Source organism: Cryptomeria japonica, chromosome 10, assembly GCF_030272615.1.
Source record: "Cryptomeria japonica chromosome 10, Sugi_1.0, whole genome shotgun sequence".
Lineage (NCBI taxonomy): Eukaryota > Viridiplantae > Streptophyta > Pinopsida > Cupressales > Cupressaceae > Cryptomeria > Cryptomeria japonica.
This window is the reverse complement of record NC_081414.1, coordinates 694257253-694285031: the sequence shown is the minus strand read 5'-3', so window position 1 is coordinate 694285031 and position 27779 is coordinate 694257253. Positions and strand designations below refer to the sequence as shown.

The 27779-nt window shown below is 37.4% G+C and overlaps 1 protein-coding gene across 2 annotated transcripts in view; it reads right to left on the bottom strand.

The window, feature by feature from the left end:
- LOC131076582 (uncharacterized) overlaps positions 1-27779 on the bottom strand; it is a 136323-nt gene that overhangs the window by 97117 nt on the left and 11427 nt on the right. The window lies entirely within an intron of this gene.

The following is a 27779-nucleotide window of genomic DNA, read 5'->3' as shown; positions in this document are numbered from 1 at the left end:
ATAAAATTATAAATTATATAAATAATATTAAACAACATTATAAAATATAAACATTATAAAGTATAAACTATTAATTTATTAAACATTATAAATAAATATTATAAATAAATAAATGTGTATTATGTGTATCTTGTAATATTATATTGTATAATATAATAATAATATTAATATATTATTAAACCTAAAAAAAATTTAAAAAATATAAAAATATATAATATAAAATTAAAAACTATTAATATAAAATTATAAATTATATAATAATAATATTAAACAACATTATAAACATTATAAATAAATAAATGTGTATTATGTGTATTTTATAATATTATATAATATAATAAATATAATAATAAACATATAAAAATTTAATTATAATGTTGTTTAATATTATTTAATTATTAAACCTAAATTTTTTTTTTAAAATAAGAGAAGTCGAAGCCTACCTATGTAGGTCGGGACTCGAGATAGGCTGTGCAGGTCAAGACTCGGGAGACGTCCGTCTGCAATGGTGGCGGTCTGGTGGGCAACGTCAGGTAGCAACCGTGGGCGACATCAGGTAGCAATGGCCGTGGTGGTCGACAACGTCGGGTAGCAATGGCCGTGGCGGTCGGCAACGTCAACTGGAACTAGTGCGTGGCGTCCGTGACTGCAACTCTGTCCATGGCCGCCCATATTTATTAATAAACCTCGACGAAACCCTAAAACGCAAGAGAAAAAAACGATTTTCATCATCCCTAAATTTTTATTCGAATCTAATCGAATTTAATCGAATTTTTTAGGTTTTTATAGAATGTTTCAAGTTCGGAGAATTTTGAACTTCAAGGTTGAAATTCGGTCGAACCTGGTGACTTAGACTACAGGTGGGAAATTTTCCTTAAGTTGCAAGTTTTGATGTTTTCCTTTGTTTTAGTCTTTGTAGGGAAATTTAAGTTAAATACAAGTGCACTTTATGAAATTAGAACTTGTAACTTACTTTTTATTTCCCCCTTGATGCTTTTTGGCTTTTGAAGTCATAATAGGGACTTTTTGGATAAGTTACAAGTTAATTTTAAATTATAAATTTAAAAGTCACTTGTAATTTTTTTATAAAGTTCCTATTTAAGTGACTTTACTTGTAATAGGGATTTTATTTCCCTATTACATGTTTTATTTTCTTAGTCACTTGTAAAGGGAATTTTAAATCCCCATTACAAGTTCTTTTTTAAAGTTAAGTTATTAAAACTTGTTGAGGGGATTTTATTTTCCTCTTACAAGTTATTATAACTTCTATTTCTCTCTCAAAAACCCAATTTTGCCTTATGCAATGAAAAGTGACATTTTTAACTTGTAAATAAGTTTTCAAAACCCAATTTGCTCTAGAATGGAGATAAAGTAACATTTTAAACTTGTTGCATTTCTCCAAAAACCCAACCAGCCAAGGAAGGCGAATTTGTTGAGAGTTTCACCTATTTTCGTGGAGATTTTTTAGGATGAATGCGTTTTGAATTCTTATCCTATTTTCATGCATCTTGAAACTCTTTCCATGCCATTTGGTGGATTCATTTGCTGGTTTGAAGGCGTGTTAACAGTAACACGTGTTTGCCAAAATACCAAGATTTTGTTCTCCAAAATGCCACGAATCTCTTCTCTCCCATATCGTTTTTCCTTCTCAACCCTAGGCATGGAGATTTAGGGAAGATTTGACCGATTCTTGTGCCAGTTTTCAAGGCATTTTTGCTGCTAAAGACGTTTTTCAAAAACGTGGCTAGGGTTTTGAAGTTCAATTTGTTGCTTATTTAAAGGTTTTAAGTCTTCATCACAAGGATTATTGCATTTCCTTGGAAGAGCATTTGGATTGAAGCAAGATATGTTTTCCTTTCTTTTTGTTTTTATTTCTTGTCTTCTTGTTTTATCTTTCTAGTTGTAAATTTGTATATGTTGGTTTTGCCCTAAAATTGGTTTTGTGAGAGAGATTTTCCCCCTTGGCAAAGCAATTTTTACATTGCATTGATCTTCCCCATTTTCCCTCTTTACTTGCATTCGGGATTTTAAATCCCGATTACAAGTAGGATCCCATGTGATTAGAATATTTAATCATCTTTTGGTAAAATTCCAATTTTCTAAGTGAAAAAATACCCATTCTTTCAAAATCGGGTTTTTAGAACCGGATTACATGTTGAAAGTTCTTCCCATTTTCTTGAAGATGGCATTCCCAAAACCCTTCCATTTTTGTTCATACTCATTGCCTTTATCCGTACATTCCATTCACGTCATTTCCCACATGTCAAAATCTCACCTTTCACTCATTTCTCCATTTTCTGTTTTACAAGTATACTTGCATTTGGGTTTCAAAAATCTGATTGCATGTTTGTTCTTCCCACTTGTATACTTGTAAGACTTCCCCAAGATCCGAAATTGGTCAAAGTCACGTTTTAAACAATCCTATTTATTTCCCATCTTTCTCTCACAAAGTTGTGAAGTGCAAGGGCTGGAGTTCTTCCCATTTGAAGAAGGAAAAATGTTAGTTGCAATTGATTATGATGTTGCTTTAACACTCTTAAGTCTTCATCGCAGCATACCAGGTTGTTCTTCAATGTCAGATTTACCACCATCTCCCATTCCAAAGAAGATGAAGTATAAATATGAAAAGTACCAGAATGAAGTTTCCCCTTCACAAGTTCCCTCTCCTTTGGATCATATCAAGGATACGAAGATAAGGCATGTTGACATGTCAAAATTCATTAAAAGGGTGGAGTATCCGCAAGATAGTAATATGCAGTGGTTGTTGGACAGCCACATTCATCATGCATCTTCTTTTCCAGTGGCTTCCCTAGAACCTGAATTTGTTCTCGCTTGCACTCACCACTTCGACAAGGAGACGAGAACCATTAGAAATGATGATGGTAAGGCAATAATCCGCCTTGATGCGGATACTATTGAGAAAGTCTTTAGAATACCATCAGCACCTATGTATATGGAGATTTCAAAGGATAGTGCAGCTGAGTACTATGTCAAGAGGGAAAAGGACTACAAACGCCACATTAACAAGTGGATTCATGAGCCACGAGCCACTTTCACAAGGTGGGCTAAGTTGTACCGTTGTGACTTCAAGTGGAAAAATGGAGACATCATTACTCTCCTCAGCAGGATGATGGGTCTTGAGCACTCTAATGTTTTTGAGCCCTGGATGTAACAGTTTACCATGTTCATAAGGCAGTCCCATCATATATCATGGGGAGAGATTATCAGTGACGCTTTGTGTGAACAACTTGCAGTAGTCCTTACTACCATGACCTTCTACATGAATTCATACTTAGTGTATTTGGCAGCATCACTTAGACATTTCACTGATCTTTCTACCAAGGGTGATCGCTCGCTTATACCTGTGTGGGAATACTATGATCAGCTGCCCTTAAGACCCAGCAGACTACATTTCAGGAGGGTTCAAGATGCATTCTTTGGTTACTTCATGTGCCAGTTTGACAAGACTCTAAAGAACAAAAGGGTGTCAGATGAAACATGGGAAAGAGTGAATGAGTATGGTTGCTTGTTCCTTCAATTCCCGACTTTCACTTATATAAGAGTCGGATGCTACAGTGGGCAGTCATACATGCTTCCTAGATACTCGACTGATAAGATTATTCTTATGGAGTTGGGAAAACAGATCATGGATGTACATGCACATCAATCTGTCAAACATAAGGTTGGGATGGGGATTTCTACAACCAACCCATTAAAGATTGGTTGGTACTCCCTTATCACATCCACCAAAGCCAAAGCTATGGAGACTGAGATGCAGGAGATTAAACTCAAAAGGTTTAAGCTGAGGGCAGATTTTGACTACCGAGGTATGAAGGAAAAGATCAAAAAATCCTTCATACATGTGCGTCGCATTGAGGATATCTAGGTGGATCTCCATACAGAAATGGAGGTTCTCAAGATGGACTACTGCAGGCTCACCCTTGAGCAGGTTATTGATTTGAACCTAGTAGACATTCCGCAATGGATGATTGATGATGGGAATGTGCTTGATCCAGAGTATGTCTCACGAAGGGTTGATGAAGCCCCACTTCCTTTAATCCAATGGTCACATAAAGAATGCACTTCCATTCTTGAGAGATTCCAGCCTATCCTAGCTAACACCAACACTTGGCTCAAAGGTAATGGTGTTAGACTCATCAAGATTAAGGTTGGAAAAGAAGACATCTCTATGGGGCCTCTTGACGTAAGTCTGAGATTCAAATCAACAACAAGGAGGGTGTATCATCTTCAGGCACTAGGATCAAATTGTGGGTTAGTCAGGGAATAGTGCTTCCTCCTGAGGAGGCGATAGTTCATGGAAAATAAAAATCCCAGATTCACATTCATGTGATTGATCCTGATAATCCGAAGGAAGCACAACAATCTGATGATGCTCCTAAGTCACTGGCTTCGGAGTCACCTCATGAGATTCCCTCCTCAGTTTCCATGGAGCTGCCTCTATCTCCTCCTGACACAGTAGTGGATGAGTCTCCTCAGAATGTCGTTCCTATTTCAGCAGTTCAGCCACCTCTTGATCATCAACAAGAGAGTTTGTTGGAAATCTTCGAGGATACTCCTGCATGCATTCATTTGTCAGAGATTGATACCTCTACTTCCGGCTTTGAAGAGTTTATGAGACAATCTTCATGCCCTTTGGTTACCGAGCAAACCATGGTTGCCATCTAGACAGATACTTCTCCCAGGGTGACCACAGTTGTTCAAATAGAAACTGCTTCTCCTTTGTCTTCGGTAGCTACTAGAGGAGAACTAGTCATTTTACCCCCATGACTTAGTTTTTTTACTCCCAAGAGGAAGAAGCGGGAAATTTCTCTTGATGTCTTTGATTATCACCAACTCAAGCAATCTAGGCCCAAGGTTGCTAAAAAAGCCAAGACAATCTCAAGGGTAACTATTGACAGCAACAAGATGAAAGAGGCAGAAATTGTTGAACCTCTTGCAAATAAGCCACGTGAGGAAATGCAAGCTGCTGATTATAGGGTTACAAGGATAGAATTGGGTAAACAAACACATGAAGTGGTCAAGCATGATGCCCAACAATCCGTAGCTTCACTAGTACAGTGGTATGATGAACTTCTAGCGAAGAAAGACAAGCTAGAAGAGGAGAATAGGCAACTTGTTGCAGTTGTTCATAAAATCACAAAACCTGCTGGTGAAGGGAGTAATCCTTCAAGTTCTTCTGGTTCACAAGAAACGATTTGGGGAGTTGAAAGAGCTGCTCAAAAGGTACAAGCGTTGGACTCTTGGGTGGATCAACTTCATGATCTGTGTGCGCAAGTGCTGAAAGACATTCCAAATGATGGTTAAGTTGTAGACCATTGAAGAAAAATTGAATCGTACCTCCAAGACTTTCAAACAGAACTTGGAAAGGGTTGAAGGTAGCTTGACGGTTTGGCACAAGATGCCTCGACAACAGTTGAGTGTTCTTCAGGAGCATGCCATTATTCCTTCCAGAGTCATGTATATGGAAATTGAAGGGCTTCTAGAGAACAAAGCCCTTGTTCTCAAATCCCTCATTGAAGAGATTGATGACGCAATGAGATTGCGAGTTGAAGTATTCCAAGGTGTTGTTTCTCATTGTGAGAAGGCCTCTTGCAATATCATGGGTCAGAATGGGGAGTTGATACCAGAAGAAGAAGTGCTCGCAGATCTACAGATGAAGATTCATAATGAGTGGAGGAGTAAACAATTTTCAGCTGCCTCAATTCAAGTTTTGATGAAACATCAAATCTTCTTGCATGAAATCCAGTCCACTTTGGAGAAGAACAACTCTATGCTTCTTCAATGCCATGATACCATTGCGAAGACCATGGTTGTTGCTAAGAACACCCACGAGCCGAATCTTGTTGAGCTACGAATGATCGTCCAGAAGTATTTCTCAACACTTAGTTGCATTTTTCTAAAATTGTAATTTCTTAGTTCTAGTTGTTGAGACATGGACCCGCTAGGACTCAAACCTAGGACCTTCCATACGCTACTGGAGTGCTCTACCACTGAGCTACTGGCCCCTCTTGGATCAGTCCATCGTCGGTCCAGGTGTGGCTTATTTCCAACACCAACACCCCCCCTTAAGCCACACCTCTCGTGTGCTTGGGGCTCCTAACTTGGACTTGGCTCTGATAACATGTTAATGTTTTTCAAATTCCAATTCAATGATGAAGGTATATATATAATGTTGTATTTCAATGTAAATGTTTATCACAATATATTCGGCCTCAGTGGACGCTGCAATGTATTAGGCCTTATTGGAACTCTGTGCTACTGATGATTGCTTTCTGCTGATCCAGGATATCATGGCTGAACCTAAACTGAAACAGCATCCTAAGGTGCTTTTCCTGTCAGTTACACTTCCAGCCCAATCTGAATCTATGAATCTGTGTAAATTCAGATCAACTCTCTCATACTTGAGACCAAGCTTTAGAGTACCTTGTAGGTATCTCATGATATGTTTTACTGCTACCAGGTGTATCTCCTTTGGATCACACATAAACTGACTCAAAGCATTAACTGCATAACAGATATTTGGTCTCGTACTTACCAAATACATCAGGGACCCAATCATTTGTCTGTATAGAGTAGGATCTGTGGGTTATGATTCTGCTGGTGCTTCCTTAAGTTTATGAAGGTTTGTTTCCATCGGAGAAGTCATAGGTCTGCAATTCAATATTCCAAATCTCTTCAAAATGTCCAAGGTATACTTACCCTGGTTTAGTATAATGCCATCAGAATTTTGCCATACTTCCAATCCTAGTAAGTAATGAAGGAGTCCCAAGTCCTTCATGTCAAATTATTTAGCAAGGTCTTTCTTGCACTGATCTATGAGGTGATCTTCTCCTGTGATTAGCAAATCATCAACATATAGAATCAATATCAGCATATCACCTTTGTCTTGCTTATAGTAGAGATTTGGATCTGCATCATTCTTTGAGAAGCCTAGCCCTGTGAGATAAGTGTCAATTCTTTCATACCAGACCCTGGGAGTCTGTTTAAGCCCATAAAGAGCTTTCTTAAGTCTACACACATGAGACTCTGCATCATGAATCTCAAACCCTTCAGGTTGCCCTAGATATACTACTTTTGCAATCTTTCCATTAAGGAATGTTGTCTTTACATCCATCTAATGTACTTTCCATCCTTTTAATGTTGTAATGGCTAAGACTGCTCTTACTGAGGTGTATTTGGCTACAGGTGCAAAGGTTTCTTCATAATCAATTCCTTCCTTTTGTGAGAACCCTCTGGCTACAAATCTGGCCTTGTGTTTCTCAATGCTGCCATCTGCAGCATGTTTGATCTTGAAAAGCCATTTCGAGGAAACCACAGATTTTCCAGCTGACCTAGGAACAATCTCCCAAACATCATTTTTCATAATGGACTGATATTCCTCAGACATGGCATTCTTCCATACTTGATGTTTAAGTGCATCTGATACATTGGTAGGTTCATCTTTTGAAAGATCATTCATGAGGGCAACATAGCTGGTGAATTTATTAGGCCTTTTGCTTTCTCTGAAGGTTCCTGAAGGGGCAGCATACTTCTGAGCTTCTTCTACAGTTTTGGTGGCCCATAGTGGTATTTTCTTGAGATTTTCTCTAGGTGGGTTTTGAATCTCACCTTCATTTTGCTCAAGATTCTCCCTCTGAAGCTCAAGGGCAGAATCTTCATCTATGCTAGGGGCAGGAACAAGGACTTCAAGTTCCATGGAACTTTGGGCTCTTTTGAAGGCTAAATCTTCTTTAAAAATTACATCCCTACTAAGTTCAATATGCCTTTGACCAAGTATATAGATTTTGTAAGCCTTGGAGGTTTCACTATACCCAACAAGTATTCCCCTTTTTCCAGAAAGCTCTAGTTTTAACCATTTCTCTTTAGGTACATGAATATAAACAAGGAACCCAAATATCCTAAGATAGCTGATATCTGGCTTTGTTTTAGTAAAAACTTCCTCAGGGGTTTTGTCTTCAACATGGGAGTGAGGACATCTATTTTGTATATACACGGCAGTGCTGGTGGCTTCTGCCCAAAGATTGGTATTTAAGTTTTGATCAAGGAGCATAGCTTTGGCAGCTTCTACAATTGTCCTATTTTTCCTCTCAGCTATCCCATTTTGTTGAGGATTATAAGGTATAGTAAGCTCCCTCTTAATCCCAACATTTTTACAAAAATCCTTAAACAGATCTGAGGTGTATTCCCCCCCATTGTCAGTTCTTAAGGTTTTAACTTTATTTCCTAAGGAATTTTCTGTTCATGATTTAAATTTTTTTGAACCTATTAAGGATCTTCTGATTCTTTACATTTCAGAAAGTAGATCCAAGTCTTTCTAGAGTAGTCATCCACAAATATTACATAATACAAAAATCCTCCTAAATAGGGTACAGACATAGGTCCACATACATCAGAGTGGACTAATTCTAAAACATTACTTGTTTTCCTAGTACTATTTTGAAAAGAACCCTTGGTATTTTTACCTAGGGCACATCCCTTGCATGCCCCTAGGGTATTTTGACAAGGTTTTCCATAGATGTTAAAGCTCTGAAATTCAGGTGCCCTAGTCTTCTATGCCAAACTTCATTAGCATCTGCAACTTCATGGATTAGGACTAGGTTGGGCTCTGTGCACAGCTCATACAGGTAGCCTTGTCTTTGACCAATGGTTTTGGCTTTCTTAATGGACGAATTCTTTGGCCAAGCCAACACTTTGTTGTCCATGAAGGTCACCCTGTACCCATTATCCTCTAGTGCTGAGATGGAGACTAGGTTCCTCTTGATGCCTGAGATATAGTACTCCTATAAGCTGTAATGATAAGCCTGACTTCAGTCTGATGGTGCAGGTTCCAATTCCTCTGACTGGATGTGCAGAGTCATCTCCGATTGTCACTTCCTCATCAGTCTTCTCTATCATGGAGTCCAACACTTCTCTAAACCCTGTAATATGTCTGGATGAGCCACTGTTGATCAACCATGAGTTAGCTTTGTTTGATGCTTGGTTTGAAAGTGCTAAGTAGAGTACATATTTCTCGAAGTCATCTTCTCCCTTTGATTTTCCAGCTTTGGCAAATGTAGCTTGTTGTTTAGCCCTTTCAAAACATTTAGCAACATAGTGCCCGAATTTGTCACACCTGTAACATTGAATATGGGAGAGATCCTTCTTAGAGGTATTCTTGCCTTGACGACCTTTCATCTTCTTAAATTGTGTCTTCTTGCTTTTCTTATTGGAGTTCGTATTTAGGACTTGGAGATCTTCATCTATACTCTTTTGTTTGATCCCTTTCTTATTTAACCTTGACTCTTCTTGCAAACAATCTACTCTTAGCCTCTCAAATTTTGGATATTTAGCCCTTGCACTGATACCTTGGACGAACATTTCCCATGTACTAGGCAACACATCTAGGGCAATGAGTGTTAAATCTTTGCTTTGGATCTCATATCCAAGTGTTGCTAGTTCATTCCTTAGGGCTGATATCCGCATCAAGTAGACATTGACTGACTCCCCTTTGATCATACTTATATGATTTATTTCTCTTTTTAAGGCCAAGGTTCTACTTGCATTGGATATCTCAAATGCATTTTCAAGTGCTTTGAACATATGGTAGGCCGCCTCATATTTCTTTATGATACGCAGTATATTATTCCTCACCCCATCAACTATGATTTTTATGGCCTTTTCATTGCCTTCGATCCATGTCGTTTTGTCAGGTTCGTTCTCAGGTTCTTTAGATTCATCTTTTACAAATGATTCAACTTTATTCTCTCTTAGAATCATCTTAATTTTGAACTTCCATGCTGAGAAATTGTCACCTCCTTCGAGCCTATCCTCAAATCTGACAGTGTTGGCCATTTGGAGAAATGCGATGTTAGATATATTCTTGACTTGAATTTTTCACAAATTTGAAAGCCGCAAGTCCGATCTACCGGCACTCTAATACCATGTTGAGACATGGACCAGCTAGGACTCGAACCTAGGACCTTCCATATGCTGTTGGAGTACTCTACCACTGAGCTACTGGCCCCTCTTGGACCAGTTTATTGTCGGTCCGGGTGTGGCTTATTTCCAACACCAGCACTAGTTTTTTTTTGACATGTTTACTTGTAAAAATGTTTTGTAAATTGCAAGTCAAGTCATTACTTGCACTTTTGTAATTACAAGTAGACGAGTAACAAGTCAATTTAAAATAGGACTTGTAACTTTGAATAAGTCATAGTTAGTTATCGAATAAGTCTTGGTGGTTGAGAGAATTTCTCAAGTTAGTTAGGATCCTCCCACCTTTTTCTCAAGACTCCTCTCCTATAAATATTGGAGGGGGTCTATTGTAATCTTTATCTTTTGGAAAACAAACAAAAACTCTGCCAAATTTGCAGCAAAGAAGTCTTTGAGCTTTAGGTGTAAATTGATGGATTGAAAGGAATAGAAGAAAATTACTCAAGTATTGAAACTTTGTGCTATATTCTTGAGTTTATGTTCAATATTACCTTTCTTGCAAGTGTTTCTTAAAGGGCTTAATCAAATTTGATTTGCAGACTTTGTGCTGCAAGTATTGGAGATTAATTTAGTTAAAGTAGAAGTTCTATTGAGAAAAGTTGTAAGACTTTGTGCTTACACTCGTTCGTAAGAGAGATTAGAAGTAGATTTTATAATAAGAAATAGCTGTGAAACTTTGAGCTCACACTAGTTCTTGTTGTCTTGTGTAGAAAGAAATAAGTTGTTTCAGACTTTGTAATGTCATAGTTTGTTCTCGATATCATTAGAATAGAAAAGGGTAGTTAGGACTTCACATAGTCAAGACTTTGAGCTTGGTATTGTTGTCCCGTCCCGAAGGAAGTGACGGAAGTCTTTGAACTTTCAAGAAACTTCATTTCCTTTCTCTCATTTCATTTTATAAAGTTGTTATTGTTGTTTTATGTTAAATTGCTATCACTTTTCTGTGAAGAGAAAAGGATATTGGCTTTCTTGAAAAAAGAAGAAAGATTGTTGTTCCATCCTATTTTAGTTTTAGTATTAGATAGATAGGGGGAGCCTTCTCTTAATTAGGAAAGTTTTACTCACACACTGTGGTTGAAGCCACAATTTTGTATATTTACCCAAGTGTACAAAATTTTCAACCAACAAAGTAAAATTTTGTTAATATATTGATTCACCCCCCCCCCTCAGTATATTCTTGTGCTCTTCACTCTAGTATTCTTTTGTAATAAATTCATGTGCAAATGAATATATATTTTACTCATGTATTTGTATGCACTGTCATCTCTGTTATTTATTCATGTATTTATTTAACCAGATAGAGAAGTAAACATTTGGTGCCATTGCCTTAAAGGAAATCGAGTCAGATTTGAGTGATTCAGATCCTAATAAAGGCAAGCAGAGGCCACAAGGTGGTCAAGACCATGAGATCAAGTGATCTTTAAGGATCATCAAGCAAAGGGACAAAGGAGAAGATTACAATTAACACTTAGAGGAAAATACAACCGTAAAATTCCCATGTGAGCCCCCTTCCAAAACATAGTCAAGTTGAAAAGTCAAGACATCCTTCTCTAGATGAGGGAAGTTAAAGAGACGAAGTCACATTCCTTCATAGAATTGTATGAGAGTAGCCTTCAACACATTGAAAGCTTGTCAATCAAAGGAGAAGAATCCAAGCCAAGGTTGTATAAAAGAAGATTTGAAGGCAAATAAAATACATAGAAGGTTGAAGTTGAGAGAAGAATTGAGGATTCCTACGTGACTGAGTGCAAGAGAAGCATCGGAACATCTGAATCAAAGCTCCACTAGCAAGAAGATTCTAAGTACTAGGTTTGCATCAAAATAAAACCATGGCAAGCCCTACCAGAGAAAAGAAAAAGTTGCAGAAGTTTACAAGCAACGGACAGGAGGATCCTATTACCCTATAAGACTTGTGAAACAACCTAGACAACAAATAAGCAAGATGATAAGGCAAATTTGGCTACGATCTTTTCCAGCCACCTTGCGAGGTGCAGCAATTGAATGCTATATAGAAATTGACCAAGCCTCCATAAATACATGGGAGAGATTAAAGAAGGCCTTCAAAAAAGAGTTTAAATTGCTTCGTGATGATAATGCAATAGTAGCAAAAATTTACAATGAAAAACAAGGTAAGCACAAAAATGTACAAGCTTATAATCATAGACTTAAAAAATTGCTAGTAAAATTGGAAACAGAACCAAATGATGGTCTAAAAAAGCAATTGTTCATTGAAGGTCTACTTTTGTCATTAAAAAAAGATGAAGGTAGTACTACCCTCATCCTATTTTGAAGTCTATAATCAAGCAATGGACATAGAAAGTGAAGATAAAATGGACATAGAAAGTTAAAGCAGTATCATTCAGGGGCATGCAAGGGATGTGCCCTAGGTAAAAATACCAAGGGTTCTTTTCAAAATAGTACTAGGAAAACAAGTAATGTTTTAGAATTAGTCCACTCTATAATCAAGCAATGGACATAGAAAGTGAAGATAAAATGTTCTCATGTAGTAAATGAAAAGCAAAGGAAGATGGAAGTCTAGATGACAACAATGACAATGAATCAAGAACGGTACAAGGACGCCATAGGGACATGCTCCAAATGATGAGAGAATTAAAGGCGGAGAAGGAAACCAACAAAGAAACTAATGAATTATGGTGTACTAAGTGCGAAATTGAGGGGTACACAAAAAGTAATTTTCCTAGAAAGATGTTTTGTGAGATTTGCCAAGTTATGGGTCATTCAATAAAGGAGTGCCCATACAATTTGAAGACAAGAAGTATGAAAGTACTCTTCACAAGATTCCACTCCATCAAAGCCACATAATGCATCTCCAAGTGGTTATTCAAATTAAAAAGGAGGACCAAATCAAATCTTGTATGACCCTAAAGGACGCCGAATCATACAATGTTGACAATGTAATGAATGGGGACACTTTGCGAGAGACTACTAGAACAAGCAGCACAAGGTGAAATTATTGTGTGAATGGGCAGACCTAGAGACCATGACGACATTGAATGTCTAGACTCTAAAGCAAAAGGCTAGCATCAACCTAATTGTTGTTGATACGAAAAATGAAGTATTGGACATTACTCATGCCAAAGCAAAGAAGGCTATGTACTCGGACCCACATATAGAAAAAGAAAGGCTTCGTGAAGCAAGGGTTGAAATAGAGAATGCTGTGGATATGGAACACTGCCACTCAAATGCAAGTGCAGTAACAAATCAATCACAATCCAAGAAAAATATTACAAGGTAAGTACTTCAAACTACTGTACTAATTAAACTAGTGGATTTATTATAAAGAATTTCTGAACTTAGAAATGCTATTGTATTGAGGGAGAATGATATGGCTCATGCTACAGCCCAACTGGAATCTATTGAGAATGAAAATCCAATAGCCGAACCTCCACTATCAGGCAACCAAGTGATTGATCTGATGTTATTGATAGTTAACACAACAAAGAAACTGGTAGTGGTGAATGTGGAGATCCATGGAAGGAATCTCACCAATATACTTGTAGATGGCGGGTCTATTTTGAACGTACTTCTGAAAGACACTTGGAGAAGTCTTAGCAAGTTGACCATTTTGCCCCCAACTTTTCAACTAGTCGACACAAATCAACAAGGTATTAGGGTACTTGGAACTTTAATGGTACAAAAGGTAATTATCAGAACCCAAGCATTTTCATTGGACTTTGCAATCATTTCATTAAAGAAGAAAGCATATGATGCATTGTTGGGTTAAGGTTGGCTGGTAGCAGCCAAAGCCAATTACAATTAGAAAAAAAATACAATATCCATTGAAAACAAGGGTCAAAAGTATGTAATTGATTTAAAGAACCAGGTCGTAAGTGAGAAATCAACTTCCTTGAATTCGTCAAAATCATAATCTAGAGAAGAATGGACAAAGAATTACAATCTAATGGAACCATACAACGAAGGAATTCTAGAGTTGTAGTCATGTTCGAAGGATAAAACAAATCCTCTCCACGACCTATTTCACTAGCAAATGGAGGACAATGAGGTATTTTTGTCGACTTGTAATTTTCTAAAAGCTACGACTGATATTACTAAAAGAAAAACATTTATCATGAAGCATACAAATATTAGTCAAGTCATATCAACTTCAAAGAAAATTTATACAAAAGGAAAAAGAAAATTAGAAAATAAAGGAATAGTGGAAAGGAAGAGGTGAAAATACTATTCAACAATTGAAGGAGAAAATAATAAAAGGCTTGATTACATAAAAAGGCCAATTACACAGCTTGACTATATTAAATGGTTAAATTATGTCATATGTCCAAGCTACATAGCATGGTAAGTTCCTAAATTCCTTTACATAGTGCAGTGGAGTGTGCATCATACAGTTACCATTTTACTCAAAATCATATGGTTGTCTCCTTCAAAATACGTAGTATGGCTTGTTCAATCATACGGCCAAAAAATTCATTCACTCAACACAATGTGTAGTCAAAAGTACAACATTTTAAGGCAGCAATAATCATATGACAGCCACTCCCTCGGCATAACATCAGGCAGCATTCAATTTATAACTCACAACAACCCTTTATTGACATTGTATGGCTTCCATTTCACATCATATGGCCCAAGTATTTCTACATTCATCAACGAAGCCAACCAAACATCTAGTGTTTCCATCAATGAAGGCAACCAGCCATCACATTCTTTGTATAGCGGTCCTCGGGAATGTAAGGTGATACTACACAATAGAGTTTTGACATCATACAACAACACATCCTTTACACTGTAAAACATTAGGCCATATGTCTCACTCACCACTTTGCTCAGCTCAACGTACAACATGGAGGACATCACATCATATGACCACTCGGGTACATCCTCTAGCAACAACAACTCTACTGTAATATCCCTTGCCTAGTCTGATATGAAATTTCAGTTTTTGACCCCTTTGGAATTTCGTCAAACACTTGTCTTACAAGTGCTTAGTTTGCTGTTCTCAATTCAGTTTGTTATAAGGGACATAAATCACTCAAAACTTAATGAAGATCATCCATTAATAACCTGAAATTGAAGTGTGATGACCAAATGTAGAGTATAGACAGCAATCTATCACAAGTGAAGCTCATAACATGATATCTATGAACTGACATTTTGTCAAATAGATGTCATTCAACCTCAGAAAACTTGATCATACAAAATGCAGCCACAAACCACTTCAAACTTCAGTGGTTATCAAATGGTTCTTGTTTTCAACAATAGGAGGGCTATTTAAACATAATATGAATGCTATGGGATGACCGAACAACACTACTTCACAAATATATGATCATATGATGATAAAAGTGTTCATGAATTAATGGAACAGCAGATAGACATAACTACAAACAGTTGGCAAACATCTTTTAATATTGACACCAAGCAAGGTAATCTTCTGATTGTTTATTCATGAGACAAAGTCTTAACTACATAAACTGATTACAACTATGCATTCATTCTGAGACACACATTTTCAGATCTGTCTGAAGACATTGACTGATATAATTATTCTAACCTCTGAAAATGCAGTATAGAATGGGCAATAAGGAACCTGAGCGATCTGCAATGATATGGGGAGCCAAATCGGTAGTTTTCAAGCCTTCCCAATATCGAAATATGCCATAAGAGGGACCGCCTTGTCTGCTGTAAGTGATGCCTCAGAGATGTTGCTGTCGCTGCTGTTAGATGTCTCCCAAATTGACTTCAACCTGATCGGATTTTTCCTCCAATTGCAGCACCTAACTCTTATGATGGTTTTTGAGCAAGGTGGAGTGTCTAAGCATGAAGTCGAGGGTCCATGGAGATGGCAGACCAGGTCAGGTTTGGCCACTCCAAACAAATAATATCTGCACTTTTACCACCAATAAATGCCTCAAAAAGAATCGCCTTTGCCCCACCTTCAATCTGCAATCATCAATGGGCAAGATCGATGCACAAATGGAGAGATATGAGTCAAAATGTGAGTCTGCTATTATTCACGACACTGTAGCGACGGCACTGTTCACGACCACTGTTCACAGCAAGGTGAAAAGTCCTTCGATCTGCTCCAAAACTCTTCCAAATTCTTCTTCAAATCGCCAATAGATTGCCAAGGTTCTAGAATGAATATTGCCAATGTAGAATACCTTGCACCACCTGAAATCTGATATGTATCTCCAATTAGCTCAAATGAGATGACTGAGATGTCACCTCCTCTATGCAACCCCTCGAGAGATCTTTCACCCTCTCAGTTATGCGATCAATTGGGAGTTTTCATTCCCAAAGACCCTTAGTCTACAGACACCAACTTGGTTCTACAAAACCAATTCAATCAACAATTCATAATCCAAGTCTGCTTTCCTTCTCTTACCCTCTTCTATTTAACCTTTTCCATAACCCGTCATGAGACACCTTCTAGAAGGGGGTAGGTACACTTTATTATTTAATATTATTTAAGTGACTTTTTAATTATTTTAAATTTTTATACTTAAGTCACTTTTTAATTAAATTAATTAAATATAAAGTCACTTTTAATAATTAATTTATTTTAATGACTTTATAAGAAATTAATTTAATTAATTCCTCCTCATTACTCCTATCAGCCTAGCGGCTAAAATTGGGGACATTACATCTACATCGCAACGAGTTTCTTCCATCTTCAGCACTTGACAAGTCCCCTCAATTTTTAATGTACAAGTGGTTGTTGTTCTACTCACACGGCCTCAATTGCCAATTATCTTCATACACATAGCTCCCCTTGTCTGGCAAAGACTAATTTTTCTTCACCATTTGGCAAAATTCTTTTTGCACACAAAGTGCCTACATCATACGGTTTGGTGGCATCATAAAGTAAATGCAATCCTTCATTGCACGACAACACTCATACATGGTACGGTAGTGTTCACAAATGGTCAATCACATCATATGTCATCTTGGGGAGAGCATATGGCAAGCAATTCGATTTTTGGTTGGTATCATATGTTGGCTAAACACTCCAAAATCTCTATTTTTTGGCTTTATCAGCATTACTTTTTACCTTTTAAAAAATCACAAAAATGATGTGCACCATGAAGATATGTATGGTTTTGAAGGTCTTAATTTGGTCTTGGTCCCAAGACCCTAGAAATGGCACTATCGCTTGACTCCACTAGGGGCATTGTCCCTAAACCCCCACTGCACTCATTTGATTTTCTAAGTAGGCTACATCTGAGATTGCAAGGTACACTTCCAAGTTTGTGTATAAGTCTTCATCTACAATATCATCATCAGTCTTCCCTAATATTACTTGATGTTTACTTGTTTCCTAGAAGATGACTTTTAGTCAATGTACAATGTTTGTGATTATGTTTCAATAGTGCTAGTTATCTGACTATGTATTAATTATATGTATTAAGTGTTTGTCAACTTTGAGTAGTTATAAGCATCGATTGGTTGACAGTTTTGTTCCTCTAAGCAACCATCAATTCCTTTAAGTTTAAATAGAATTGTCAAGGAAAGTAGTCGATCTAGTCAGATCAACTCCAATCCCTAGCTGACCATCTTTGGTCTTCTTCTGTAATAATTTCATGTGCAAATAAAGATATATTTACTCTTGTATTTGGTATGCATTGTCATCTCTATTATTAATTCATGTATTTATTTTATCATATAGAACGGTAAACAGTGCTCACCAAGTTTCTTGGAATGGTACGGTCTGATTAGAATTGTATAGCCAGTAGGAAAACCCCAATAATCACCTAAAACAAACTCTTCAAAACTTCAGAGAAGTTAAATGAACCAATATCGAATCTACATCTCACAACACTACAAAGATCTTCATATCTGCAAACCAAAAACTAAAACTTTTATTTGAGCATAATGATGACCTCTATATGATATCACTCAGCTAGCTAGGGGGTTTATGTCCCCGAAACCAACAATTCCAAGAGGGTTTTTGTCCTCAAGAAGCTTGGAAGAACTCATATTCATTCCAACAACATAACAATATCATATTCACAAGTCTAACCTTCAAATGAGCTCGCATCCTTCTTATATATCTTTTTGGAGGGAAATATTCAATTTAAAATTATAATAATTACCTTTTCCCTCAAAAATGACTTTTAAAAAATTTAATAATATCTTTTTATGTGCAAATGCCCCCCTTTTCCCCTAGGCATCCACTTTAGAAGCACATTATCACTTTTAAAAAAAGGATAGGACACTTAAAGTCGTCACTTTGATAATATAACATTAGAAACTTAAGTGAATATTAAAATTATTTTACTCGAGTTATGAAAAGCACTGAAACACCATCGAAATTAAACTCTAATCATACAATCATGATATTGTAGACTTGGGATGATGATCGGAGCCAACTAGGTGACTTATTAATAATAGACTACTCCAAGAAGGTTGGAGAACTTCCCAAGTATCAAAAATCACTTCTGAAAGTGGCATGATGATCCACACTACCAACTGAGCTCATTGCCAATAACCCAAGTCACTATTAACCAGCCCAAAGCACTCCAGAAGTTTGGAGTTCTCCCCAACTCACCAAGAAGCTTATAAGAAAACTCAAAAACTAGGCAAGTTGCTTACAAAACAATTTAGCACAAAATGGGGACATTACATAACATCCTAAGTGCAACTTGGCAAGCTATTGTACATTATTTAAAATGTGTGGTTGTTACCCAATCATAAGCTCAACTATTTGAAAAAGTTGTACAAGTCAAAACATGTCGTATAACTTGAAGGAAGATATATTAAGGATGCCATATCATTCTAAAGCGTTTAGTACATAACTACTAGATGTTGTACATTGTGTGATGGGGATTGCAACGTAATTTAATGCTGAGCATTATTTTATCTGCCTCTAGCCAGACCATCATCTATCATAACAGGTTTAATCTTTGGGCTTGTAAGTGGATCTCTGCATTTTAATGATATTGTTGTCAATAAATTTTATGAATATTACAAAGGTTACTACTAATTGTATTCAGTAATTATAGAGATGTTTAATATCAGCATTTTCTAAGTTTCAATGGGTTTTAGAAGGGTTTATATCATTGTTTGGGTTATTTAGCATTTTCTATCGCTCCATTATTGCATCAAATCATTAAAAAAAATAGAAAATTGTAAAAGTATCATTGAGGAGTTTTACTGTTATTTTGATAAATGTATGATTCAAAGACTAGTTATTCCTGATCATAGCCAGTGTAGGGTTTAATTTCATGGTCTACCATTTATATTCAAGTTTCTTATTATCTTAAAATATCAAAAAAAACATATTTCTAAGAAGGGATATTACATATTGTCAGCCTACAAGGTTCGATCTAACTTTTAATGGAGCATTGTTAGTACCTTGGAATGATGACAAAAGAATTTAGAATAGAACAATGAAGCTTGAAAGAGAGAGCATTGGCTGCACTTCGCACAAAAATTGATATAAACATATACCGTGATGAATACAACGAATTAAGTCAAGCAGCTTGTAATGACTTAACATTCCAAGAATTTTGTGATCTAAAGATGAAGTATTGTCCTAGGAGAAGAAGAACTCAGCACAAGCCATAGAAAATGTTCTTGGAAAAGGAAGAGAGAATAAAAACAGAGGTTCAACAACTTACAAAGGAATCTGCCTTACAAGATGAAGATAAGGATCTTTTGATAGAAAAAGATGTTTTTTGACTTCTAATGATTGTCTATGTCAACAAAATACTGATGAAGTCAAAAAAGAAAAGGCGTCACTTGTTGAATGCAAATAGCCAAAGATGGAAACGAATATGTGAACCCTTGAACTACTCATCAATCTTCTAAAGAGTGAGTTAGAGCCATGTGTGGTTGATTTTCAAGATAACCATGTCAATGAGCAAGCAATTGAGGTGAAGGTTTCAATTGATCCTAACTCGGAAATCTCAAATCACAAGAATGGTGGTGTTGACGATATCTCAACAATTTTTATTTTGGCAAAAGAAGGTGAGAACTTTGATTACAGCCCAAAGGTATGAAAAAAATTTATATTTTAGATTCATTGCTCCATACATTGTCATCACAAGATTTTTGTCATCATGGGAAGCACTCTAAAAATGTGAAAAGGTGAAAGATACAACTTGCAATATAGTGCATATAGCTTCTCTTACTCAAACCCAAAGATGTTCATGCATATGGAATCCGGGTTATATTTTGAGGTACAAAAAAGATAAGGGTTTTGGTGAGATCAAACATCCTAACTAATGAGCTCCTCATCCCATGCATTTGGTTTAAAGATAAGCTCATCAAGAATCGTATAGAGTATGTTGTCAATTATAACAAAGTTATGAAGTTGCAATGTTTGCAATTCATGGGGCAATTCATGAAGTTGAGTTCTACACTTGAAGACAATTTTATGAGGCCTAGTGCAGACCAATGTCTAATTGAGTCAATCACAATTGCAAGGCATCAAGATGTTCATTATTGGGATGTGGTAAGAAAGAGGAATTTGTAGAGAATGAAAGACTCTAATTTGGCTTCACCATTCATTGTACCAAGCTACAAAGATTCCAACATACTTTTATGAGAATATGAGAACCATGCCAAGCTAGTTACCAGTATTTGCCTCAAAATTCATGACATTACTAGTAATTGAGAATTGGGAGTGCTTTCAAAGATAGAGCCCAACCTAGGCAAGTTTATTATCAATCTCAATAGATTATCATCTTCCAAACACAATAGCATAGTCCATTTTTCACAAAGAGGCTTCCTACAAAAGATCGCTACACAAATCAATGCAAACCCTTGTTCACCATCAACAAGCTTCCAGTTGTCCAAATTGGAGGAAATAACAACTCAACTTAGCTAATTCAATTATTTTGAAAACAATGGTGTGCTCAAAATAATCTCCACCATTCACTAGATAAGCCAAAAACCAAAATCTAGGTGTTCTCAAACATAGAATTGGACCAAACCTAGGACATTGTGGATGCCCCTCTCATTTGCTCTTTTGTATTTCATGTTTCTTGATGTGGACTTGGCTTGTGCCTGTGGTTGTGCCATCTATAGTTTGGATGTGGATCATTCTTGTGGTGCTTTGATCTTGTTTTAGATATTTCATTGTTGCAATATGTGACTCAAGTGCTTATCTTATGCTTGGTTTTGATATATGTTATGTGATCATGTTGGACCAATGATGTGTTGGGTTGCTTCATGATAATCATGATTATGTTGTTGCATTGAGATGTGTGTTTGACCTACTATGCCTTTGATGATTGTGATAGACTGATGTAATGATTCGGAACTGCCATAGAGAGATGTTGATATGGATGCTTTTGATTAATGATTAAAATGAAACAGGTTAACTTGATAGGTTGATTTAAAAGTAATAAGTTACATTTATGTTATTGTATTTCGTTATAGAGATTAAATGCTCATTGATACAATTGATAGTATTCATGTTAGATTCAATGGATTGTTATAACTTATAATGATTTTGTTTTTGATTAAGGGAAAACAAGTTTTGAGGGGACCAGAAACCCCGTACATCAAGTTTTAAAGGGACCCAAAACCCTCAAATTTTGCCAAGATCTGGAACCTACAAAGAAACTTCTGCCATAAAGATAGGCAAATAAGATCAGCAGACTAAAACAACAGATTTGGCTAGAACCAGCCAAAAGCTAGCACAGCCAAAAACAAAATTAAAAAAAAAAAAAAAACCAGCACCAAACCAGTTGGCAGCACAACCAAGCATTAGATGAAGTCGATAGACTCCCACATCCAAACATCAAAGATTTTCCGGGATCCCCTACCCATATTCAGAAAAATCAGGCAGCAAAAGGCTAGCCCGTCCCTTAACCAAAAACAGCTACAGTTTGTGCTGGGCCCTCGAAAACTATTAGCATCCAGCCATAAGTGATTACATAAAAGAAGCATTAAAAACTGAATCGAGACATGGGGTTTTGAAAGGCTCCCCTAACCTTCAAGAGATTGGCTTTTGCATGGCTCCCACAACCAAAGGGTATATCAAGGCCCCTGCAAAGCACAATGGGTTTTGAGCAAGCTCCCAGAACCAGCAGCAAGCTAAGTTTTGGGAAAGGCCCACAAGTTAAAGCCAACAGAGAAAAACCAGCTGAAAATAATCTCCCCTCCGTCAGAGCACTTTTCCACCTCTATAGGAAAAGGACCCACCTCCATAGGATCTAAAGAGATACAGATCACCAACTGAGCCTTCCAAGCACCATTCAACACCATAAGGTCCGGGGGCAAAAAACAACCACACCCACACACAGAAGATCTGAGATTAAAAAAGGCTCCTGAAGCCTTCACAAAAAACAGAGGCCCGTAGTAAATAAGAACCAAACGAACTGACACAACCAGATAATCCACCTCCATAGGATTAGAGTGATCAGGAATAGTCATTATGGTTAAGAAAGCAGAATAGTTTCCAACCTCCAAAAATAGGGCAATAGACCCCCTTAAAAAAATCCATCTTGAAAAGATTGACTAGACACTCCTTCCCCCCACCAGGATGCTATTCACCTCTATAGAATAAGCAAGGAGGGGAAAAGGAGGAACAGAGGTCCCCTGTGAAGAAAAAAGTCGTTATGATATTATGATGTTGACCCGTTCGGGGAATATATATATGCTTATCATTGCAATGAAATATTATTGATGTTGTTATTTAATGCAGTTAATTATATGAGATTACTATTAATGTGCCTTAATTAATGATTAGATGTAAAAGGGATGATATCGCATCATTCGAATAATTGAGAATGCATGAGATGTTAAAATCCCCTTCCTATGATTTTAGTTACTTTGATTATATATATGCATGAGCAGGTACACGGCAATATATATGTATGCATGAGCAGGTACACTTGCCGTGTAAATGTTTTAGTGACTAGAAGTACAAGGCATCCACTCCACTTGGCTCCGTAGGTTTGAGCGTGCCCATATCCCCAATGGTGGGTATAGGAGATAGCACACTAGCCATTTATGTCACCAAGCCTTAGCCATCATTCCTAATTTGGACAATTTTCATAATTGCATGTGTTTAAACCTTTGATTACCATCTTGGTAATGTCTGGTTACCCTAATGCATATTTGTGTAAGACCTATAAAGACTGTTTGTGCATAGTCAATCTATGGTAAATTGTCACTATTATAATGCTTATATTAATAATATTTAAATACCATAGTAGCATTTTGATATTTAATTGTGTAATATAGCTTATATGTAACCAATATAATGTGGATTGCATGATTTTAGCTTGGGGGACATTTTGGGGATTTAATTGATATTTGAATTTAAATTGGGTACTGTAGTGACGTTTTCACACATCGCCCCATCGCAAATGGGGACCCCCACTTTTTGCTTTCTAGGGTATTTGTCTTAATCTAGTTGTCTAGACTCTAGCCTAGTAGTAGTTTTAGAGCTTTTAAACTCTTGCTTGAGGGGGGATACAATGCAATTTCTACGTCATGTCAAGGCGTGAATTCCATGATGGAGGCTCAGGAATAATCCTCAAACAGATCTGTATTTCAACAAAGGGTGGTAAGTAATAGGTGAGGAATGTGTGAAAGAATGAAACTAGGAGTATTAGTTTCTTATAATATCTTCACCAAAGGGGCGAAATCAGCTAACCAAGCCAATAACTTTGTGTCCAAGGAAGTGAAGAGCACATCACATTGGAGGTGAAATGCATGGATCAGCTACCTGCTTAAAAGCAGACATGATTTGGAGAGCTCTAAGTGAGTACCTTCCTTGACATGCTAAATACCTGGCACCTTCCTCACACCATAAAAACCCCGATCACCCCTTTGGAACATGCCTCACTGCCTAAAATCCCCAACATATGCCTAGCTACTCCAAATCCATGACATGCTTGAGGACATTCCTCATGCCTTCAAAAGCCCGACCTTCCAAGGAAAGGAACCTTCCTCATCATCCAAAAACCCTGACCTAGTTAGGTGACTTCAAATTGTTGAAAGTTTGGACTTGATTGCTTTGGCAAAACAAGGATGAGAATTATTTGAAGTTGACTAAGTATGAAGAAGTCATCAAAAGAGGAAGGTAAAATGACAATGAAAGATGCACATCCCTCATCACCTTCACATGTTCCCCATGCCTTCCATTCCACGACATATCCTTGACAATATCCCTCATGCCCTTCATCCCACGGCATATCCTTGTCAAGCTTCCTTATCCACCTCCAAACCCCAACACCTTCCTAAGTTACATCCCTCACCACCTTCTTCCCACGGCACATCCCTCATCCTCCAAAATCTCCGATCCATCCTAAGGAACATGCTTCACCACTTCCATCCCTCATGCATCCCTCCCCACAGCATGTACCTGACCCCTTCATATCTGCAGCATATACCTGACCACCCAAAATCCACAACATCCCTCATGGCCTCAAATCCATGGCACATTCTTCTTGTCAATATTCCTCATTAATCCAAAAGTCTGGCACATGCCTGACCACTCATAATCCCCGGCCTAAGTAATTTATGAGGTGCAGCAAGTCTGATTTCAACTTAGTAGAAGCACTAATCAGACCTCTGAATGGGTGAGGAAGCCTATAAGATAGATATAAATTCCTCATTTGAGCATCATTCCAATCGTAAGCAAAGCATCAAGTGGGCAGATCTGCAAAAGGCTGAGATCAAACTTAGGCATAGTAAAATTATCAGACCTCAAGGAGGATTCAAATATGCATCACTTCAAATAGGAATTAGAGGTATGAGAGAAAGATTTTTATTTTCACATATGTTTGATGAAATACCTGTTTGTTTTGTAGGTCTGAAAGAGGTTTAAAGATGATAATGAATGCTGCAACAGCAACATGGAAAATGTGCCTAACATAGTTCAGGCACAAGTAAATCATTTGGAGAAGTAGGTCTAACTGGAAGAAGATCAGAGCAACATGTTTAAGGTTGAAAGCAGTGAAAGGAGGATAACATTCAAGGCTTTCAGTGCATCAACGCAAGGAAGATTGAACCATGCAGAGAAAGGCATCATGACTACAAGGATGATGAGCTTAGGAGAAATTCAGTAAGGCAAGGAAGCAGATTGCTCCACATGATGAACACTCCAGCATTCATCAACGTTGCAAGGGAGAGATAAAGACTCATCATCGTAAAGAGAAGGATATCAGCATATTCAAGGCACAAAAGGAAGGAAGATATGACTATCTTGAATTTCCTCCAGAAATCCAAGAATTATTGCCAGTACAGCAAGAAAGCAATGCAAGGAAAAGTCCAAGACATCAAGGCAGGAGATAGTTCTAGAAGAGTTGATCAAAGTTAGAAGAAAATGCAATTTGGGAATATCTCCCACCATCATCTCATTCCCTCCATCATCACCATCGGTCAAGCAGAAATGTTGAGTATCAAGAGATATGCCTCAATCACCTACATTTGTGATGAGTTACAAGCAGCTAGCTGAGGCGGTGCCTAATCATCTTCATCCACCAATCACTTCATTCCAAGTCAGGTCCAAATTCAATGCACCTGACTCATTCAATGAGGAGGATAACTACCACATGTGAGCACAAAGTTCTATGTACCTACCCTCATCATCTATTGGTCGAAATTTAAAGAAGGGCACATGTCCTATTTATTGTAATTTTATCATTGGTCAAACATTAAATGCTATGTAATGGGTGTAACAAACCCTGATTAGGGTTTTTATCTTTCAATCTTGGCCATTGATGTGGATTTGATCCTGGCCGTTCAATTGTATTGAGAGCACTATATAAGGCTTCACTTCCTCATTTGTAAAGGTTAATAGTGAATAGTTCAATAGCAAGTAGCAAGTAGTTAGCAATTAGGAGTAGAGTAGGAGGAGAAGGCAAAAATTTTGCCAAGCTTGTAAATTAACATCTTTTTCATTGAATTTATGGTGGAACGTGTTGTTTCTTCTACATATTGCATGGTTTCTTGTTGTATCTGCATGTTAAATAATGTTGATTAGATGGATGGAAGCTATTGTGGGTGATTAATGATGAAATTCGCATGTTAATATTATTACTATTTCGCTGATTGTGAAGCATCTTGTGTAGTCAACTAAACTCCTTAGCCAAGCTTAACTTCTATTGCTACTTCATTGATATGCATCCTCTTGATGGTATCTATTTTGTTGGTGGTGATTTAAATATCATATGCTTACCTTAGAAGATCACACTAACTTTGTGGATTTGTTGCTTTGCATGGCAAAGCAAAGTCTAGTAGAGTTTCACTAAATCATTCATAGTCTCTTACATTCCTAAGATTAGACTAGCTCCCTAAACCCTATCTCTTTTTCCTTTTGTTTTAAGTTAAGTGAATTTCCCTGTTCCAGCAACATTCAGACATTTAAGTATCAACGTAAGTCCCCCTTGTGATTCCAACAAAATCACATTATACCAGAGAAACGAATATCGCCTGGACTCGACGAGTCCGAGTGCGAGTCACCCTCGCCGAGTCCTGGGGACTCGGACTCAGACTCTGCCGAGTCCAGACTCGCCAGACTCGCCGAGTTTGGCGAGTTTGGTCCGAGTGCGAGTCACCCTCGCCGAGTCCTGGGGACTCGGACTCGGACTCTGCCGAGTCCAGACTCGCCAGACTCGCCGAGTTTGGCGAGTTTGGCCCAAACTCGCCAAACTCGGCGAGTCCCGTGCCTGGGACTCAGCCGGCGGCGAAGTCAATGAAAAGTTAAAAAAAAAACAATTTTAAATGGTTTTTTTGACTTGTTTTTTTTGTGTTATTTTTGTTTTATACCTAAAAGTGACTTTCATTTCATTCATTTGCAAAAATAGGAGGAGTAAAGTGAGATAAAAAGAATAACAAGGGTGCATTGAAGAAAAACCAGCAAGGAAGATTTCTTCAATTTCTTCAATTTTCTTCAAGAGTTCTAAGAGGTAACATTGTTTTTTTGAGATTTTTTTGTTTCTTATATGCAAAAATTCATTTTTCTATTCTTTTTTTTTTGAAAGTTTTACATTTTATTCCAAAATCTTTTCTATGTTACTATGTAGGCCCAGGGTTTGTAATTTTATTTTTTTTAAAGTAGGGTTGGACAAACCCTACAATTTTTTAAAAAAAAAATTGCAAACCCTACTTTAGCTTTTTTGAAAAAAATGTTCAATGAGAATGAAATTATGAATGCACAACACAGAATGAATGTCTTAATTTATTTTTGCATTTGTAATGTTTTATTGCAGCAACCTTCACATTCTTATTTGCCTCAAGTTTCACAAAACAATCATACAATGTCCTCTTCTAGACCTCCCATTAGAAAGGACCCTGCTTGGAAATATCATGAGGATTTTCCAGGGCAAAGAAAAGGGCAAACAAAGTGTATATTTTGCAAAACAATATTCCATGGAGGCATATATAGATTGAAATACCATATTGCTGGTGTGCGTGGGCATGATGCCGACCCATGCACAAAAGCAGTCACTGAGGCCGTACGTGATTGCTATGTAATGGTTGAAGAAATTGAAAGGAAAAGGAAAGAAAAAGAGGATCTCACAGTCATTGGGAGACATGCACCTTTAGGAACAGGGACACAATTAGGTTGTGTTGGAGGGCCTTCTTCCTTACCTTCATATCGTCCCACTCATTTTGCTACTACTCATGCTTCCGGTTCTGCTTCTATAAGTGCCAGTGCCAGTGCCTCTGCCCCTTCTCATGTTCCTAGCACTGGCAGTGGTAGTGGGAGTGTTAGCATTGGACCTAGGATTCGTAAATCTAGGTTGGATACCTTTTTTGCACCTCGCACTACTCCTGGGTCCCAACAGTCACTTGAGAGCATGGGTTGGAACAAGGAGGTCCATGATGCTGCTAAAATG